This window comes from Rhinolophus sinicus, chromosome 14 (genome assembly GCF_057876585.1).
Source record: "Rhinolophus sinicus isolate RSI-liver-muscle chromosome 14, RSI-T2T, whole genome shotgun sequence".
Taxonomy (NCBI): domain Eukaryota; kingdom Metazoa; phylum Chordata; class Mammalia; order Chiroptera; family Rhinolophidae; genus Rhinolophus; species Rhinolophus sinicus.
The window spans coordinates 106,415,192-106,429,711 of record NC_142514.1 but is presented as its reverse complement, the minus strand read 5'-3'; the positions used below and the strand labels follow the sequence as shown (position 1 = coordinate 106,429,711).

Here is a 14,520-nt window from a genome sequence, read left to right as displayed (position 1 = left end):
ATAATGATAGTTATACTTGTTCTTTAGGCTTTACTCAAACCCTGTACTTATATAGCCCAACTATTAATAATTGCTAAAGGTATATAACATTATCAATAATATTATTTTTATGGTTTTGAAATTTATAAAGAATGTTACTATAGAAGGAAGAAAAGGAATGTGTGTGTATTTTTGGGAAAAGTTAAAAGGAAGTAGTTTGTCCTAGTAAGTTGATTATTTCTGAATGAGGAAAAGGAGACACACTGAGAAGGACAAGTGAAGCTGTAGAAGATTAGCGGAAAAGAAACACTGAGAAAGGAATTGTATATCTATAAATATTAGAACCCAAATATGCTTACCCACCAATTCAACAGACTACTAACTGTATTAATTCAGATAGAAGCTGAAGTGGATGTATATTTAAAAAAAAAAAAAAAGAAGGCCATCTATAATGGCTGCTAAGACACATAAAATTTATTTATGAAACTCTTACTGTCCTCCTGGCCTCCAGAAAGTTTTAGGTAGTAATTGTAATTTAAACTATTATGTTCTTACGGCCTTACAGTTCCCAGTTATACAACTAGCAGAAATCAGATTAATGAATGACACTTGAGTGCTTCCAATGTAAACTAGATAGGCCATATTAAATAAAAAAGGTGAATGGTTATGTCCCCAATCTATATGGAATTCTGAATTCACCCAATCCTGGCCTATCGTATCCACCCCAACAAACAACAATATATAGTATATGGCAAGGAGACGTTTTCGTTAGGAAGGGTTAGAAAATTCTGTCAAACTAACTGATTTCTATTGTAATGACATCAGATGTACAGTAAATGCTATGGAAATATGGTGTAATACTGAAATCATAGGCTAATTAACTTTGCCTGAGGTTAATAAAACCCATCATAACATTGCTACTGAAAATCCAGTGTATTGGGAAAATTGAACTTAATCCTCCCCATGAAGTCATTTCTATGGAAACTAATTGGCCAGAAGACAAATTAGAACTTCTAGATCATAAAATAATAGAGTCTTCATTCATTTAGCCAAACTTATCATAAGATACAAATAGCAGTCGACAAGGGAGGAAAACAGATTATTAACTTAATAAAAAATTATAATGCATATAAAGGGTTCTTTGGTTGGTTTGGATGTTTTGTTCCCCTCAGACTCATACTTGTCTAATATTGGACATTTTCTGCTCCTACTCGGTGTTACTGGTTTAATACTATTGCTTTTGGTTCTAGTTTGTATGTGTTATACTAGAAGAAGAAGAAAAACACACACAACATAAGACAGAGGGAAAAAAACTCAGATCATGATAGCTCAAAGATTAGAAATGATCCAGAATATATTTAATGCAGACATACAGGCTCTGACTGCCTCCCATTTGCTCACCTTTTCTTTTAAAATAAATAAATAATTCGGCCCTGCTGCCACCTAAGTTTATGGTCTTGTCCCATCCCCAATGGTCCAACATTCAACAAGACAAGTCTTGACACTAAGAAGACTTCCTAGGAATGAACCTTTCTGGGACCAACTATCCAACCAAAAAGGTTGGTAATCATGCATCCTTTGGATTGATTTATGACCAAAAGGGGAAACTGAGGACAGAAAAGGGGCCACAGGTTAAACATGACAAGGTCAGGAGACTGAAAATAACTACATAAGATGGCATGAACAGAAAAACAAATTCATAACTAAGGTGGGGCATGGTGGGAAGCCACACTTTTAGCCTGAAGCTTCCTTCAAAAAGTCAATCTTCACCTTAAGTGAGCCTGCCTATTGTCTTTTTGTACCTAAAATGACATCCTTGAAATGTCAGTAATCCCTTTTTCTAGACCAGAGCAGGAAACTACAGAATCCCTCATTATTATGCGTGTCCCTTGATTAACATCTCTATGTGAACTATTAACTACCCTGTACCACCTATGTGAAAGAAGTACCTTCTCTCCAATTTACTTTTATCCAATCCCAAAGATTTCCCCACTTTGCTTTCTCCCACCTCCTTAAACCACCAATGGATTTCATGTAACCCTCCTCCTTTGATTCTAATGTATAAAATAAGTTGCAAAATGGCCATTTTCCTCAGCATTTTCTCAACCCGTTGGGACTGCTTCCCGGCAATTGCTGTCAGTTTGGCTCAAATAAACTCTTAAAAGCTTTTTCTTAGGCTGGACGTTTTTTCATCAACAGTTATCCCACTCTGGGACCACAATCGCCTCTGCATCCCAGCTTAATCACTCATTTCTCCACGTACACCATTTCTCAGACCTCATCAACACCATCAATCCGATTCTAATTCCGCCTTAATATCCACAGCCTGTCTTCACTTTCCTTTATACCTGGCTCAGATTTCTGGCCCAATATTCATATACTTTACCAATATCCTTGATTACCTTGTTTTATGTCTTTAAATAATCCTTGGCTTCTCTCTTCCCTTCATTCTTCATAGACTATCAATCACCACATTTTGTTAAATTTTAAATAATTTTTCAAATTACTCATGTCTATCTCCACTGCCCCGCCTTAGTCCCGGCCTCCAGCTTTGCTGTCTTGGACAACTAAAAACTCTCCTAGCTACTCTCCTAGTCTTGCTTCTCTAGCGTCATTTTTCCAGCAGGGCGTGTCTGTGACTTTTTAAAAATGTAAATGAAGTCCATTGAGTTCTTCTCCTTCTTAAAGCCCAGCCCTTCAAAGTGGCTTCTGGTTGTCCTCCAGGTCTCTTCACAAGGCCACAGGGTTCACAGCCCTTGCCCATGCCTCTGGCCTCAGCTTGCGTATCCTCACTTCAAACGTCACTCTTTAGCACTTAGTTTCTTTGACTTCCTTGAATACTCCCTGCTCTAACCTGATGTTGGTGACAGCAGAGTGTGGTGGAAAGGGCCCTGGGGCAGAAGTAAGCTCTAGCCCAGCTCTGCTACTCTCTCGCTGGGTACTTACAAGCATAACACCCTAGGAGGCAAGTCCTAGAGTGTTATCTGCAATGATGTCTTTCTTTCCTCCAGAATAGAGAAGATAAAATTTGGGAAGGATCCTATGGATATTTCTATGCCTCTTAATAATTATAAGAATACCAATAGTGAACGTTTATTGAGAGCGCTGCGTGTATGAGGTATTAGGCTAACCATTTTATATGCGTAATTCATTTACTTTTCATAAAACCCTACGAAGTAAGTGCCATGGTAGTTCATGGAGGAAACAACCTGAATCTCACAGGGATTATAGTCACTTGACTGAGGTCACATAGCTGGTTATTGGCAGTGTACAGACCTGCGCCTACATCAATCTGGCTTCCAAGTTCATCCTCTGAACCACTTCTTTATACTGAACAGCTAACTGGGCTGGGTGGATATGCCATTTTTATTTTACTTTAAGATTCTTATAGAAATATAACTAACATACACTATGTATGGTGCCAGATGGGCACTAGATCTATGGGGTGCTGGAAGGGAGGGGCTTGGGGGCAGGGTGAAAAAGGTGAAGAGATTAAGAAATACAAATTGGTAGTTACAAAATAGTCATGGGGATGTAAAGTATAGGGAATATAATCAATAACACGGATATGCCATTTTTTAGAAGTGATTTTGGAAAAGCTAGGTTCAAACTGTTACTGCTTTTGAAGGGTCTCAGGTAAATGATGCTTACCTGTAACTTTTAAACTAAGGATTAGCCCAGTTATCTAAACTTGAAATCCCAGGCTTTAACAAACCACCCAGGGCTCCAAAGACAACCCTCAACAATTGCTCCATCCTGTTTGTCTTCAGGTCCCCAGGCTGACCTGAATTAAGACATCTGTATCTGTTTTCTTGACAGCTCTCCCAATACTTTCTTCTCTATGTGTGTGTCTGATTGAGGTTCCAACTACTCAATATCCCTTACTTCCATGCCCCACAACAACGGTGAAGAATTTCTAGCCAAACTGTAATGTAGATAACCAGAGAGTGCTAATTGAAGATGAAAGAGAAGGTCTGACGTGTCTTGCTGACTCACTTGACCTGTGGAGGATGCACCAGACACTTCCAGATACTCTTGTTGGGTTTCAAGTAAGTGCAGCCATGGTAAAGTAAGCCATCATTCACCTACTCACCCTCCCACTCACTCAACCACTTCCTCAACAATTTATGTGACTACCAAGTGCTTAGCATCATTTTAGGTTAGAACAAGTTCTGGAGAAGTATGACAGATTCTCTGTATCAAGGACCTCTCAGTGTAGTCAGGAAGACACGGCACGCAGAATGGGAAGATTAGCATTAAGCATTAACATGGCAGTATAAGAAAGGAGCACAAAAGTTGTCATAAGGCAGTGTCTCTAGTATTTTCTAGCTCTGTGAGCCTGAGTAAGTTCCACCTAAACTCTCTGAGCCTCAGTGGCCACATCAGCAAAACAGGAGTTGTAATAGCTAACTCGATGGGTTGTTATAAGGATCAATAGGGACAGTACATGTGAAAGTGATTTACAAATGAAAGAGATTATTATTGCCTCATGGGTTTTGCAAATTAAAAGGGAATTCCAAATGCAGAGTATTATAACTGTTGTTCCACAGGGAAAAAGACAATGATAAAAAATGCACGCAGACTGGCTGATCCCCCCACCCTGCCTTGAATGGCTTCCCTCTGGTAGCTCCACACAGCTCTCTCTCCAACATCCTCTAAGTCTTTCCTCAAATGTCACCTTCTCAGTGAGGTCCATCCTGCCCACCCTATTGAATTATGCTCACTTCCGTCTCTTTTTATTCCTCAGCACTCCGTATCATCTAACTCTAATAGGTTATTTTCTTTTCCCAAGTACTTACTGCCTACTAATATACTCAATAATTCACTTTTTATATTTATTGTTTATCATTTTTTTCCTTCAACTAGAATGTAAGTTCCAGGAGAGCAGGAATCTTAGTTTTGTTCACTGATGTATACACAACTAAGATGAGTGCCTAGTATATGGTAGGTATTCAATAGTATTTGTTCAATAAAAGAATTAAAAGCAAAATGCATGTTGAATGGCTGCCACACCAGAAGACATTCAGGGAAGAGTGAGCACAGGAAGGCAGAACACAAAAATCAGTAGCCTAGTCTGAAAAAAGGATGGCTGAGAGGGTCACCTTAGTGTGTGAAACATGAGCACGTCTAAATCTCAAAATAACAAAAACAGAGGGCTCCCCTTGAAGCTCACAGAACAATTTTAGTCCAGTAAGAAGAAGCCATCTTTATACGAGGTCTGACAATTAAGTTTGCAAACTTGCCACCATGTGTTTACATCGGCAGCACTGTACAGATAGCTCAGTAAAGTTTCCTAAGGTTGGTACATCAGTGTCTCACAGCTGTGTTTGTATCGACATGTGGCAGAGTCTTGCTGAGTGGCGTTCATTATTGTTGTTGTGAGTTTTTGTGCTCCATTATGAGAATGTCTGAGTTTGAATTAGAGCAATGACCAAACATTAAATTTCTTTTTAAACTTGGCAAGAGTAGAAATGAAATCAGGGACACGTTAGTCCAACTTTATGGTGATAATGTCATGAAGAAAATGGCAGTGTACAAAGGACTAAACGTTTTTCTGAAGGGAGAGAGAGAACACATCACTGATGAAGAGAGGTCAGGGCAGCCAGTAACGAGCAGAACTGACGAAACCATTGCCAAAATTCGTCGAATTATACATCAAAATAATCCGCTGACTATGAGAAGCATAGTAGACCAAGTAAACATCGATAGAGAAACCGGAAGATCTTAACTGAAAGTCTTGGCATGAGAAAGGTGTGTGCCAATGAGAAAGGTGTCCTGAAGGAGCTCTTGCATCACGACAATGCACCAGCTCACCCGGCGCTGTCTTGTCTGTGAGGGAGTCTTTAGCCAGTAAACAAATAACTGTATTGGAACACCCTCCCTACTCACCTGATCTGGCCCCCAATGACTTCTTTCTTTACCCGAAGATAAAGGAAATATTCAAAGGAAGACATTGTGATGACATTCAGGACATCAAGAGTAATAAGACGACAGCTCTGATGGCCATTCCAGAAAAAGAGTTCCGAAATTGCTTTGAAGGGTGGATTATGCGCTGGTATCAGTGCATAGCTTCCCAAGGGGAGTACTTCAAAGGTGACTGTAGTGATATTCAGCAGTGAGGTATGTGGCACTTTTTCTAGGATGAGTTCACGAACTTAATTGTCAGTCATCGTACATGGCTAGTGAGCAGATTCCATGTCACTGTAGAAGACGAGTTTGAATAACTTCATGGAGAATCATTTTAGAATATACGTATGCGATCTACTGTTGCATAATAAATTACCCCAAAACCTAGCAACTTAAAACAATTAAATTTTATTACGTCACAGTCTCTGTGGGTCAGGACAGTTGGTTGGTTCTGGCTCAGGACCTTTCACAAGGTTATAGTTGAGACCTTAGCAGTGACAACAGTCATTTGAAGGCTTGTCCAGGGAGGACAGATCTGCTTCCAAGATGGTCCATTCACATGGCTGTTGGCAGGAGGCCTCAGTTAATTGCCATGAAAACCTTTCTAAAGGGCTATTTGAATGTCCTTATGACATGGCAGCTGGCTTTCTCCAGACTGAGTGGTTCAAGAAAGAATAAGGTAGAAGTCATGATATCTTCTATGACCTATCCTCAGAAGTCACAATCTGTCATTTAGGCAGTATGCTATTGGTACACAGGTCTTCCCTATTCAGTGTAAGAGGAGATTACACAAGAATAACAATCAATACCAGGAGGCAGAGAGTATTGAATGCCATCTTGGAGGCTGGCTACCACAGAATACAACCAAGGAAGGACCCAGAATGTGTGGAGGGCAGCACGGATCTATAGAAAGCAATCATTTCCTCCCACACCTCCCTCCAGCTCACCAGAGAAGACTGAACAAAAGGCAGATTTTATACCATTACTCATCAGGGAGTAGCTTTCAGGGTAGGAAAGTCCTAGGAGCTATTGTGTTACATCCCTTTCTTAGGAAGGAGCATACTTCATCCGAAAAATGGGTAGCATTTGCTCTTGCAATTAATGACCCCAAACGATGGAGAGTCTGTATTTCTGCCAGCTCTGGGGATCTTCTCATGTGAGGTTCTTTGGCCATCTCAACTGGGGGAGAAGAAAGAAGTCTCCTTATCCTGCATACAAGTACTTTCTCTTTGTCATTTTTAATAAAAAGTGGCCTGTGTCAGAGTGCATCACACCATGTGACAATGCAAACCAAGAAGGCTCCAACCATGAGCAAACAGATGAAGGACCTGGGAAGCCAGGAAGGTAGGAAACAGAGGCTGTGCAAAGCCGTCACCACGAAGATGATGCTTCTTCCTGGCTTGTGTGTAGTAAGGTACGAGTTCAGCCGGACCTAATTTAAAAGGATGAGAAGCAATCCAAACCCCTCATGTTCAAGATGAATAAGAGCTTCTGACAGGCGAGTGCCAAAGAATTCTGGTGCAGATAAGTGGGGAGCATAGAAAAGAAAGATAAGCTTGAATTTTTTAAGAGTTTTCGAAATGTGCTTAGTTTCAGAGATGTAAAATGAGGTGCTGAATTAGTGCAAAATGAAAACCGCTGAAAATGTTCCCCCTTGAGTTTCTTAATAATAACAGTAACAATCATTATAGTTGATATTTATGAGGTGCTACTTTTACCAGAGACTGTTGCAAATGTCTTTTATCTATTGCCTTAATTAAGCATCACAAGCCAATGAAGTCGACACTGACGTCCCCATTTATAGATGAGAAGCCCAAGATGATAGAGGTTAACCAATCTGCTTAAGGTAACAGAGCTAGTAAATATTAAAATCGGGATTCAAATTCTGGCCATCTAATTCCAGAGCCCACAGGCTTAATTATCATTCCATGTTGCTGTTTTTAAAGGGTTTAAATAAGGGACCAAATGCTGGTAAATGTCATTCATAAAATTCATGTTGAGGTTCAACAACACAGGCTAGAAGCCTTCTAGCTTATTAAGACGTGAGCACCATTAGCTAGTTATTTTAGTGGCACCTTTGGTGCTGTTGAATCATAGAAATTCCAACTTATTAGGCAACCTGTAAACAGTTCCTTTACTTTGTACCTGAAAAAACTGATGCGCAGGTAAAGTGCCCCGCCCACAGACACGCTGGCCTCTACTGCCTCTGTCCACCAGAAAAGCACTGATCAGCTAGTCCCCACAGATGGCTCTGATGAGTTACGCCTGCATCTGTGCAGGAGCCCAGGCCATCCCATCCCTCCCCTCTCTGTAAAATCATGAAGCTTTGTCTTGGAGATGTAACAAGTTTTCATCCCTTGGTAATAAGGAAGTAACATCAAAGGCCTACAGGTTGGCAGAAATCTGAGTTTCATCCCTTGGATAGTTCAGTTCACCTCAAAGAGATGTGGGATAGGAGGTGATGTTATCACAGTCTCAGACTAGCCTCACGGGAAAGCCACCACTTCCCTCAGTCCACACCTCTTCCCCTGCCCTCCCTTCAAGCTGGAAGGCTTAGCTGACCCTGCCTCCCTGCTGCTCCCTTCCCCACTGTGCCCACTGCGTGCTGAGGTTCACTCCCAGTGCATTTATCCAAAGGGGCCCAGATTGAGGTACACAACAACAGCTGTTAGATGGTCCTCCATTTTAAGAATCCCAAGAAGTTATTTCATCCATCCTTCTCCCTCTGCTGTCTCCTTTTTTCCTGGTATCCTATGCATAGTTCACTGTCACTTCTGTTTTTCAAAGAAAGTGCTTTCTTATTCTATTCTCCTCCCTTTCTTATTCTGTGTGTCACTTGCTTTAGCGTCAGTCTGGCTTTGAATCTCACCCTGTATATGAAGCCTGTGACCTTCTGCAAGCCACTTACTTCTTCCTGTGTAAAACAGGGATCATAATGGTGCCTACTTCATAGAGCTATTGCAGGATTGGGAGTTGAAATAAAAAAGCACATGTCAAGTGCTCAGCACAGTGCCCTGCTCACAACAAGTGCACGACAAATGTTGGCTGTTGTGACCATAAGACCCGCGATGGAGGGACTGGGAGCAGGACCCCTTGTCAACAGCAGCCCTTCTGAGGAAGTCTGTGAGGAAGCCACTTTCCCAGACCAGGATTCCCAGAGAGTTGCTAGTGATGTTGCTGCCTGGGGTAACAGGAAGGAGAGGAGGCAATTATATAGCGTGTAACAAAAATAATTGCATTTCTAATGCCTTTTCCCTGCTGGGCCACTTAGAATCGAAACAATAACAAGGCAGGGGTGAAGGCGAGAAGGGCAGACACAGTTTGAAGGAGCCCAATGATGAACTGATGGGCCCCAGGACCCACACTGGCTCTCAGACACCTGCAGGGGAGTGTCCTTGGGGTGGTGACTGCTGTACTGCTCCGAGCTCCACAGGAGCTGCAGTACCCTGGAGGGCAGGTTTGCCAGGCTGGAGCGAGGGCGGCCTATTGACAGGGCACTGGGGCCTGAGTCTGCCTGACTTCACATCCTCTGTCTGGGAGCAGGCTGACATCATTCAGAGGGTTCCAAAGAAAGCCAGAGGTCCTCCCTCAGTCCCCTCCTCATCACTACAGAGAGCAAAGAATTCTTCCGTCTCCTCCTGGAAAAAGTAAAAATCCCTGCAGGTGCCATCAGATTACAACACAGCTGCTTAAACTGCGCTAAGCTGATGACTTACACACGCATATCTTCTGAGGGCCCCCAAGAGTCTACTTCTCCTCAGCTCCCACCCCCACCCACGCCCCACACTCTCACAGATGCCCAGCAGACTCCGGGTCTCTGAGTCTGGGAAACTGCAGCAGCACAGCCTGTTCCATCCGGGGGAGGGGGCGTCCCCAGGCTCCAGTGTGTCATCTCTGGCTCATCCCTGTACACTGGAGCCAGCAGGGGCCTGCACTCCTCTGTGTCTCCTAGAGAGAGGAGGCTGCGCCCTCCCAGGAGACACCTTAGATGCCAAAGGTGTTGATTTAACCCATTTATCAGGTTGGGGTGAAAGGGGCAAGAAGAGAGAAAACGTATATGTGGAATAGGACAAGTTTCTCGCCTTTCTCTGGACCAAACAAGAGTAAAGCAAGTGGCTGAATCTTACAGTTTTACTCCTCCACCCACATTACTGACACTCTAATCAAGCTATTTTCCAAGCCTTTGCATTTAGATAATGTGATTCTATTGTTTAAAAAAATAAGACAGAAATCTTCAATTGCATGGGGACAAGTAAGAAACAGGGGTGTATTAACGCTGGATTCCAGCACAGTTAGAGTAATTTAAAAGGCTGGCGGTAATATCAGTCTACCACGCAAAATAGGTAAATAAGCAACTTGCACACCCTTAGTAGCTCCATTTAGTATCCTGGAGAGCTGGAGTGTTCATAATCCCAAAGCCAAATCTTGGAGTGCTCCCAGGGCCATAACATGCTAGGGCACGTTTTGGGGGTAGGGGGAGGGAAATGTGGTGCTGGGGTTCAGCTATATGAGAGGCCAGGGGAGGGTGTCTGCTGAGAAGCTGAACCAAGCTGTGACCTTCCTGCTGCCTGTGATTTCCAAGCACTTTCTAGATGCAGGATGCTCTCTTGCTAAGCGGAGCTCCTGGGAGGATGGAGAAGCTTTGGTTGCCGAGCCTGGTGCCCTGGAACTAGAAAGCTTATACCACTCGTATTTGGAAGAATTTTAATGACACGAGAGAGAACATCGTATTTCCGGACTAAAGGAAGAGCTGCTCCGTTTGGGGTCTGGGACATCCAGGATGACCCCTGAGGAGCCCAAGTAGTCTAAGGTAACTAAGATATCCCAGGGGAAATGAGACTGACTGGGAAGCCATTCTAAGTTATTTTCCAGACCTCAAATCTAGGTTATCATGACCTGTGATATACAACCTGGTGCCGGGAGATACTGGAGACACGGATTGGGGTCCTGGAATTATAAAATCTCAACTCTGATTCTCCTCTCCCTTCCAGGTACTGGAACGCCTTTACTGCTGGAGATTCATTGGTATTAAGCCCCAAGGGAGAAAGAAATGGAGGGTGACAGGTCAGAAAATATGAGTCACTGGAAGGGGCTTGAGGAAGTCTCATCCTCCTCTATATCTCTCCATCCCCTTGCTCCGTGCTGTCATCTCAGCCATGCTTCTTCAACACCAAAACATGACTTTCACTTGCAAGAAGATGGAGACAGCTCTTCCCAAGCCAAGTCCACATGCCTTTCCCCTTACACATGTTTACCCAGAGAACAGTGACCTCAGACCAGTCTAGCTTCAGTAGAACAATACCAGGTATATATAAAGCCATATTTTTATGAGACCCTGAGCTCCCTTTGTTTCCCCAGTATAGAAGGAGGTTCAGAAGGGTTTCTTTCAAGTTCAGATTCGCCTGCATCATTGCATGTTCTAGACAGAAATAATCCAATCTTGCTTGTAAAGGTGAAAGACTAGCCCAGAAGCATCACTACTGGCCTTTTTCACCCCTACAAGCTTCCTAGCTTAGAGCACAAGAACCAAATCAATATAGTCAATATGTCACTGCCACCAGGGCACGAGTGGCTACCAGCCTTGGGGATCATGACGTGCTACTAAGCTGAACTAATCACTCCTTGGTATTTCAGGAGCAGTTGGGTTAGCAGATCACAGCACATACATAATGAAAGAAAATAATTCCTCCAGAAGGGGAGGGTAGGCGGAAGACACTGGGTTGGCTCCCAGAGGGGGGGCAGTTAGTATTTACACAGGTAAGCCTGAAGCCATGTTGGAGATTCTTAGAGACGTCAAAAATCTGGTTCAGAAAGAAGAAAAGCTCAGGAAGATACTGGGAGAGAGGATATTGTGCTGTACCCTTTATTGAAGCAAAGGGATTTAATCAGGGGGACAGCCCCTCCATCAACAACAGCCCCCACCTGAAGAATTTAATATGTGTAGGAGGCAAGGGGGTTGATTGAAGACTTTAATCATGCTCCTTCTAGTCAAAGGAGTCTGGACTCTCATGATGTCTGATTTCAGGAGAGGTGATTTCTTAACCCAGTGTACATATGAATCACCCAGAAATGTAGTTAGGATACACGTTCTTGGGCCTCAGCCTGAGACGCTCATTCAACAGTTCTTTAGGGCAGAACCAAGAAATACGCATTTTAACCAGATTCCCAGCTGATTCAGATGCAGGGAGTTTATTAAAACAAAAAACAACCTTGGAGAAATACTTCCCAAGACCTCTACAATAAATCAGAATCCCCCATTCTCTAGGCACCTTTCATCCCCAGGCTACGCAAGGAAGGTGGAAGGAACTCAGAACGTTCTTCAAGCAAATAAGGCTGGGGCTACCATGCCCCTCACTTGGCTATAGGTCTAACCCCCTCAAACCCCTCGGCTGTCAGATGTCTGGTTCAGAGACAGCATTAAACACCACCACCATCACATCATATATGCCAGGAATTCTGAACACTAAGCACAGAAGTCAAAGGCGGGGGTTGGGGCCCAGCAAACCATCTCGCTGATTCTCTCACAATTGGTCACATTTACCATGGCCTCTCTCTCTGCCCACCTTCATCAAACAGCAGCAACAGGGGGAAAGATGAAGAAAAATGATTTCTTTTTCACGTGTCCTAGCAATACAAGGTGAATCAGGAATAAATAAGCAGAGTATTTGTATCCAAAGGAAGGAGAATCATTGAAAACCTAGTTGGGGGGGGGGGGCGGCAAATATAATATTAGCCTGAAAGGTTTGTACCCTGGCTAAAATCCAGAAGTGACTGGATCTGCAGAGGAAACTGGAAAAGGGTCCACAAAGTGCCTCGCACCTCACCAACCTCAGGAGCCACCAGCACAAAAAGTAGTGGTGTGCCAGGTGGGTAACAGTGACTCGCTCAGACAGCTTCCCTGTGAGCAAGGACTTGTCCCTACGGAGCGGCAGTGTTGTGACTTGTGTCCATGGTGAAGCCTGTTGTGTAGAAACACACACACCCTCTTACCTCTGCTCTTCAAGAACCGGTCACAGGCTGCCAACTGCAGACTGGGATGGGGACGCGCTCTGCCTGGCGCTTAGAGCTGCCTCTTGTCTGCGCACGCACACTTCCCTACTGGGGCTCTTGGTCCATTCTAGTGACTGGCAGTCACCCTCCGCTATTGCCGCCACCATTACCCCCATCATCAAGTCCAGACGGGTCTGAAACCCTAGCCTCCCTCCTCGACCGGATCTCAAACCGAGAGATGGCGAAGGGGAACGGAAATTCAGAATCAAGGACAGCGTCATATTAGAAAGTAGGAGAGTAAAGCCAAAACCAGCCTGTCCTCCATCCTTGGCTTCTGTCCTTAGAAACTGAAGTCTCACATCGCACAAATGCAAAGTTGCTAAAAACAACCCTTCTCCCACAGTGGCGGCCAGAATCCCTAGCTGCCCGCCTTGGGTCCGGGCTCGGGTATGGGGAGGAAAGTACCCTCCCGAAACTGCCGAGAGGCGGCCGCCTGCTGAAGCTGTGGCTCAGCGGGGCGCGCTTTCGGAGCTGCGCTGGAGGCTGCCCTGGCTCCGTCCGCTGGTGTCGGAAGCGAGGATTCCCGCCCGGGCGCTGGGAAGGAGAGGGGATGACAGCCACTAGGTTCCGGTCGCCGCGGCGCAAGAGGCCCGACGGAGTCAGTGGAGAGCCCGACCGCAGGCGAGGCGGTCCCGGACAGACGGCGCGGGAGCGGTCAAACTTCTCGTCGCGGCCGCGCCGCCCTCCGAGCTCCCTCCTCTCCCTGAGACCTGCCGTGGGCCCGGACCGCCTGTCGCTCCATCCTGCTGGCTCTTACCTTCAAGCCATAGGGCGCCGGGGGGCAGAGACGGCGCCGGCTGCTCGAGGCTTCCGGCTCTCGCCGCATCCACGCGCGGCCGCCCCTCCGGCAGCCGTCAGGGCCGCCGCTCTCCTAGGCGGGTCCCTGGCTCCCGGCCCCGCCGCGCCGTTCGGAGCTCCGGCGGGCAGCCGCTCGGCCGCCTCCCGCCCGCGGGGAGCAGTGGACCGGCCGCGGCGGGGCGGGGCAGAGCGGGGCGTGGGGCAGGCGTGCGGCGCAGGGACTAAGCACCGAGGCAGCGGGGAGCGCGCGGGAGGCTGTGGACTCCGGCTTTGAGCCTGGACAGCTCCTCGGCGCGTGTGCGCCCCGAGCGCAGGAGGGAGGGGGCGGAGCTGCCCTGGCCACGGGGCGCCACGGGGCCCCGCCCCGGGACAGGCCCCGCCCCGCCCCGCCCCGCCCCGTCCCGCTGCGCGCTTGTGTGCTGGCTCCGCGTGCCGGAGTTTGGAAGAAGCTGCGAGGAGGTGGGGGTTCCGCCGTCCCTGGCTTTGAGAAACGTCAGAGCCGAGACGGAAGTGAGCGGTCGATTACCCACTGCGCTCCCTCTAAGCCCCCAAAGTAATACCCTGTATATGCAGGGCTGCCGTGATAAATGTCCTCATCGCCTGCTTGTTCTGTCTTCTGAGAAGTCAGAGATCAAGGGTTGGGGGAGTCACCACCATCCAGATAGTCGCTAAAGGAGGAGAGACCCAAGGGTCCGTTTTCTGACCTCTGCTCTTGGAACCCCTGTGGTCAGTTTTGTTGCTTGACTCTTCCAGGAGAAAGCCTGCTTGGAATTGACCTGAAAATGG

The 14,520-nt window shown here is 45.7% G+C and overlaps 1 protein-coding gene across 2 annotated transcripts in view; it reads right to left on the bottom strand.

Moving 5' to 3' along the window:
* DRD2 (dopamine receptor D2) overlaps nt 1–14,031 on the bottom strand; it is a 69,645-nt gene extending 55,614 nt beyond the window's left edge. The window contains exon 1 of one of the 2 annotated variants that reach the window (XM_019753352.3): nt 13,694–14,031. The gene's annotated coding sequence lies outside the window, so the exon portion shown is untranslated. The remainder of the gene's footprint in view (nt 1–13,693) is intronic. The other variant, XM_019753353.3, reaches the window with a different exon arrangement.
* Between the last annotated feature and the right edge of the window lie 489 nt (nt 14,032–14,520).